The sequence below is a fragment of the Cetorhinus maximus genome, chromosome 29 (assembly GCF_964194155.1).
Source record: "Cetorhinus maximus chromosome 29, sCetMax3.hap1.1, whole genome shotgun sequence".
Classification (NCBI taxonomy): domain Eukaryota; kingdom Metazoa; phylum Chordata; class Chondrichthyes; order Lamniformes; family Cetorhinidae; genus Cetorhinus; species Cetorhinus maximus.
In genome coordinates this window covers 6,002,795-6,008,926 of record NC_135907.1, presented here as the reverse complement: position 1 = coordinate 6,008,926, position 6,132 = coordinate 6,002,795, and the positions used below count along the sequence as shown (strand labels likewise).

General features: G+C 51.0%; 1 pseudogene; it reads left to right on the top strand.

Annotated features, from left to right (window-relative positions):
* The first annotated feature begins 4,863 nt into the window (after positions 1–4,863).
* LOC144669668 (U1 spliceosomal RNA) lies at positions 4,864–5,015 on the top strand (annotated as a pseudogene).
* Positions 5,016–6,132: the final 1,117 nt, after the last annotated feature.

Below are 6,132 nucleotides of genomic sequence, written 5' to 3'. Positions count from 1 at the left end.
GGAAGCATAGTGGGCCCTCATTTTTCCATCGGAGTTCCGTTCCCGAATGCGAGCTCTGCCCGAGGCTCTCACCATCGCTCATTCCAATGGATAGTTGCGTAAGCCCGGTGCCACACTTGAAGAGCATTGACCTTTCCGTTGTGACATTCACACCTCCTTTCACGCAATATCCGTCGCTGACATTCTTGTAGTATAAGCCCATACCGGCCACTGCTTCACGGTTTACATTCTGTATGCCGGTGGCTGCGATAGCCAGGGCCCTGGTAATGATCATGGACACCCAGCTTTTTTCCATCTTGGCGTGGAGGTTACCCGGTTATTGTTATTTCTGTAATGAAGCACACTGCTGGTGATCACCAGGGTTTAGGTTGGATATAAGAGGCAGCTTTCTCCTTTACGTCCCTCCTTGTGCACAGCCCACGGTGACCCTCCCCGTAGTTGAGGATTCCCCCTTTTGTCTTTCAGATGGCCAGTCCTCCAGATCGGGAATGAATCCTAAACCACTTGGCCTACACAGTACGGACTGCTCGTTGCCCGTTTTCCCCCCGCTGCCTGGTAATTTAGTCTCTCTTACTTACATCATACCTTTTCAGTTGCGACCAGTGTTTCCACCTAGCTTTTCCCTTCATACCGACGCAGGCACGTGAATAATTCCGTACGGTCCAGTCCATTTTGGGGCAAAAACTGGTTGGCTAGGGGTGATATGAACAAACACCATGTCTCCGACCTCAGCCGGTGGTGACGGGAGTCCCCCTTTTGTCCTCTCTTCTAAATCCCTGATAGCCTGTTGGTCCTTCACTTCCTGTTGTAATTCCTTTAGCTGTCCATCCAATTGCTTAATATCGTTTTTAATTTTATCTCTGATGGGTCCCATATCCTCACTTCCGGTGGCTCTGCCCTCTGGCAAGCGCATAGCCCTCCCGGTCAGCAACTCATAAGGGGTTAAACCAGTTGTCCTGTTGGGGGTAGCCCTCAGTCGCATCAATATGCAGGGGAGCACATCCACCCATCCCCCACCAGTTGTTGTGTTTGCCATTGCAATAGCATTTTTTAACGTGCGGTTCATACATTCTTCCATTCCTGAGCTTTGTGGACGGTCAGGTACGTGAAATTTCTGTTTTACTCCGAGCAGCTCACACGTCCTTTTCATAATACTGTCCGTAAAATGCGCTCCTTGATCCGAATCTATCTGTAAAGGGATTCCCCATCTTGGTACTACTTCAAAAGCGAGGATCTTTGTGGCCGTGGTGGCGCTGCAGTCCCTGGTGGGGAAAGCTCTAGTGAACCTCCAGTGCACCTACACCCCCATAGTTACAATATGCCTCAAACTTCCAATTGCCATATTCATGGGCACTCTCGCCCTTTTCTTGTTTTACTCCAGTCACTGTATTCCAATTAACTGGGGCTTGCCCTAAGACTTGTGCCATTTCTGCTCTAAAGGCTCGGAAATCAGCTTGCTGCTGTCCCTGGTCTGCAGCGATATCATTACACCAGGTTCCGTCCTGATACGCTTGCTGCAGCCGTCCCCAAAACGCCTCAGGTAGTTTTATCCGGACTAACCCGCGAACGTCCCTGTTATGGAGATCGTGGCATTGCCGTATTTCCCTCAATTTTTGCCAGAACGACTCATTTCCATGTCTAGGTTTTAGTTGGGGTAATTTGTTTCCAATAGCTTCATGGTTGCGCTAGGTGACAGGGACACATACGTGGTTCTCAGTTGCGCCGGGAAGCCCCCGTTATAGCTCTCTGTCCGTGTATTGGCGCCTGGGCCGGCTGCCCATTTTGTGCCGGTACGGCCGCTTGAGCGCAGCGTAGATACACCTGGTCGCGGCCAGACGGGTCCATCCGTTTCAGGATAGACTTCCTGTTTGTGTCCCGCGCGTTCGCAGTCAGATCCACCGACGTCAAGCCGGTGTTCTCTGACCACTGCCTCCTACTGGTTGACTGTCACTTGGAGGAAGACCAGAGGGTGGGCAGGGGGGCATGGAAGCTAAACGTGCAACTGCTGACCCCAGAGCACAGCGAGGAGCTCAAGAGGACTTACAAAGGCTGGAGAACCGTGAAACCCCTCTTTGAGTCCCTGACACAGTTGTGGGAAGCGATCAAGGGAAACATCAAGACGTTTTTCATCCTCAAAGGCACCCAGAAAGCTAGAAAGGAACAGAGTGAAAGGTCCCGACTCCAGAAAAACCTGCAGAATCTGCTCCTGCTGCAGTCGATGGGGGTCGATGTCAAGGAGGAGCTCCAAGAGGTGAAGGGCCAGCAAGCCTCGCTCTTTGCCTCGGAGGCCTCCAAGATCATCTTCCGTTCCAGAGTCCGCTCCGTGGAGCAGGATGAGACGTGCTCGCATTTCTTCTTCCAAAAGATACACAGAGAGAGCTCTGTGATCAGCAGCCTGAAGGAAGAAGACGGCTCACTAAAGTCATCGCAGTCCGACATTTTGAGGATCAGCAAATCCTTTTATGCCCGATTGTATGACGTGAAGCCCACAGACAGCACGGCCTCCCAGTCCTTCCTGTCCTCCATCACGGAGGTCTTAGACGACAGTACATGGGAGAGCCTGGACAAACCGCTAACTCCTGACGAACAGACTAAGGCCCTTGAGTCCTTCGAGAAGAGTAAAACTCCCGGAAGCGACGGCTTGCCAGCGGAGTTGTATTCGGCTCTGTGGGACTGGATGGGCCCGGACCTGCTAGAAGTGTACGAGAGTATGCTCCTGGCCGGCAGCATGTCAGAATCCATGAGGAAAGGCATCATCACCCTCATCTACAAGCACAAGGGGGGAAGGGAGGAAATTAGAAATTGGCGACCCATTTCGCTGTTGAATGTGGACTATAAGATTCTGTCCAAGGTCATCGCCAACCGGGTCAAATCCGCTCTGGAATTGGTGATCCACCATGACCAGACCTGCACTGTGCCGGGCAGGAAGATCTCGGACAGCCTCGCGCTGCTCAGGGATACGATTGCCTATGTACAGGACAGGTGTGTGGATACCTGCCTCATCAGCTTGGATCAGGAGAAGGCCTTTGACAGAATATCGCACACCTACATGGTGGATGTGCTCTCCAAATTGGGGTTTGGGGAGGGAATTCGAAATTGGATCCAACTGCTCTACACTAACATCAGTAGCGCAGTCTCGATCAATGGGTGGGAAACAGATAGCTTTCCGATTAAATCTGGAGTCAGGCAGGGCTGTCTTCTCTCGCCTGTTCTTTTCGTGTGTTGCATAGAACCCTTTGCCGAGTCCATCAGGAAGGATCCGGGCATAAGAGGAGTGACGATCCCAGGCAGTGGAGGCACTCAGTTCAAAGCCTCCCTGCACATGGATGATGTCGCCGTCTTCTGCTCGGATCCGCTGTCGGTGCGCAGACTGATCCACATCCGCGACCAGTTCGAACTGGCCTCGGGAGCCAAGGTAAATCGTGGGAAGAGCGAGGCCATGTTCTTTGGGAAGTGGGCTGACCGATCCTTTGTCCCCTTCACTGTCAGGGCTGACGGCCTGAAGGTGCTGGGGATATGGTTCGGAGGGACCGGGGCATGCGTTAGAAACTGGAAGGAGCGAGTGTCTATGGTGAAAAGGAAACTGGGCATGTGGGAGCGACGCTCCCTCTCCATTGCGGGTAAGAACCTGGTCATCAGGTGTGAGGCACTCTCGCTGTTGCTGTACGTGGCGCAGGTCTGGCCCATTCCACACTCCTGCGTGGTGGTGATCACACGAGCCATCTTCCGCTTTATCTGGAGGTCAAAAATGGATCGTGTCCGCAGAGACGCGATGTACAAGCCTCTAGATAAAGGGGGAAAAACCGTGCCCAACATCGCCCTCATACTGATGGCCACCTTTGTGTGTGGCTGCGTCAAGCGGTGCATAGACTCTCAGTACGCAAACACCAAGTGTCACTACGTGCTGAGGTTCTACCTGTCCCCGGTGTTGCGAAGGATGGGTCTGGCCACGCTGCCGCGGAACGCTCCAAGTAGTTGGACCGTGCCCTACCACCTGTCCCTCGTGGAAAAATTTATGCAGAAAAACACCTTTGACCACAAGTCCATCAGGCAGTGGTCAGCACGTAACGTCCTAGAGGCCCTGAGGGAAAAGGAGAGGGTGGACCCTGTGGGATGGTTCCCCGAGCAGACTGTCAAAGTCATTTGGCAGAATGCCTCATCGCCAGAACTTTCCAACAAGCACCAAGACGTAGCTTGGCTGGTGGTGAGAAAGGCCCTCCCCGTCAGATCCTTCCTACACGTCAGGAGTCTCACCCCCTCTGCACGTTGCCCTCGAGGTGGCTGTGGTGGGGAAGAGACCGTTGTTCACCTCCTTGTGGATTGTGCCTTTGCAAAGAAAGTCTGGAGAGAGATGCAGTGGTTGCTGTTGAGGTTCATCCCGAGCAGTTCTGTGACACAGGACTCTGTGCTCTACGGGCTGTTCCCAGGGACACACACCGAGACAAACATCAACTGCAGCTGGAGGATCATCAACTCGGTGAAAGAGGCGCTTTGGTCTGCCCGAAACTTGTTGGTCTTCCAGCACAAAGAGTTGTCCCCGACCGATTGTTGCGGACTAGCACAATCCAAAGTCCAGGACTACGTGTTGTGGGATGCACTAAATCTTGGAGCAGCTGCCGCAAAGGCGCAATGGGGAAGGGTCGCTGTCTAAGACCTTTCTACCACAGCGCACCGAGGGACTGGGAACTGTTTAAATCCCCTCGGGCTGTACAGCTCAAAATGAAAGGCTGTAAATGATTGTAATATTGTTTGTACTGATGCACCTGGTGATACATTTTGTAAAAGTTTAACCTGGATTGTACCCTTGTAATGTTGTTATTGAAATGGTTTGGAATGTGATTGATGATATTTTATGAATAAAGTATATTTTTGCAAAAAAAAGAAAAAAAAGGTTCTCCCAGGACGAGGCTAGCCCATTGCACTTCGGGTGTGCTAACGCCTGCGATGTCCCCAAATGCGGGATACTCGACTGCAAAATTTGTGGTAGTGGGGGACTGCGTTCGCGCTCTCCCCTGATTCACAATTCAAAAAATAGATTTCATCATATCTTTCATTTTCTCTTCTATTTCCTGTCAGCAACCTTTTCTGAAAAAAGAAATATATAACCCCCAATGTGTGCTCTTCAAAATCTATACTGGACTGGTTATTTAGTTTTTTCTTTCCTCCTCGCAAATATTATCCAACCCCCATTCTTTTCCTCCCTGTCATTATCAGCCGGCAATTATTCCATCTCTGCATCATTTTCGCCAGACCGTTTGTTTTGTGGCCGCCAAATTACTCGCGCCATTTTTAACCCCGCGTTTGCCCACTCAAAAATCTCTCTCAAACAACCCCCATCTAACACCCAACCCACCATCACAACAGTCCCCACACTCCCAGCACCGCCCCACCCCCTATCTCTCTGGACGTCTGTATAAATACAAACTCATATCAGTCAGCTATTAACTCATATGCATTCACCATTTTAAACATGTAGCAGCGACCCCTCACTATTTCAAACATGAACAAGCACCCTGTCCCCATGTTCATTCAAATTACCCCCCTCCGAAACGAACAGCAGCCTCCCACCTCCTCTGTATAATCTCCCCCTTAATCAGCCCCCTGTGTGACTCCTACCTTCTGAAACTCCTGCCTCCTCTCCCCATGTGTAAAGTCGTTCCCTGCCCCTTCTGCAGCTCACTTCCCCTGCTGTGGGTCCATCAATTCACCTGTGATTATTCCTTGAAGGCTTAAATAGCGCAAAGCGAAAAAATAAACAGAAAGAAAACTGGAGAAAGGCAGATAGAAACCTAAACCCTCAGTAAAATGACCACCGGGAATCCCGTTTAACCGTCAGAATGATCGCGCAGCCCAAATTACACGCATTATCCCTGAATTATAACAAGATTTTAGGCAGCTTCACTTTAGGACTTTTCATTTCCTCTTGTGGGGCTCCTGTTCCTCACACACTGGAGGCTAACATGTAAGTTTTAGATTGCAAGGCTGGGCAACTTTAACCCCAAGATTTTCTTTTTGAAACTCCAGGCCCACAGTCCAACAGGAACTGGTTAACCGGAGCCACCGAAAACCAGGGTCCCGGAGAGGAATTGAAATCTCGGGGTAAGAAACGGACACAAACTCACGTGGGCCCAT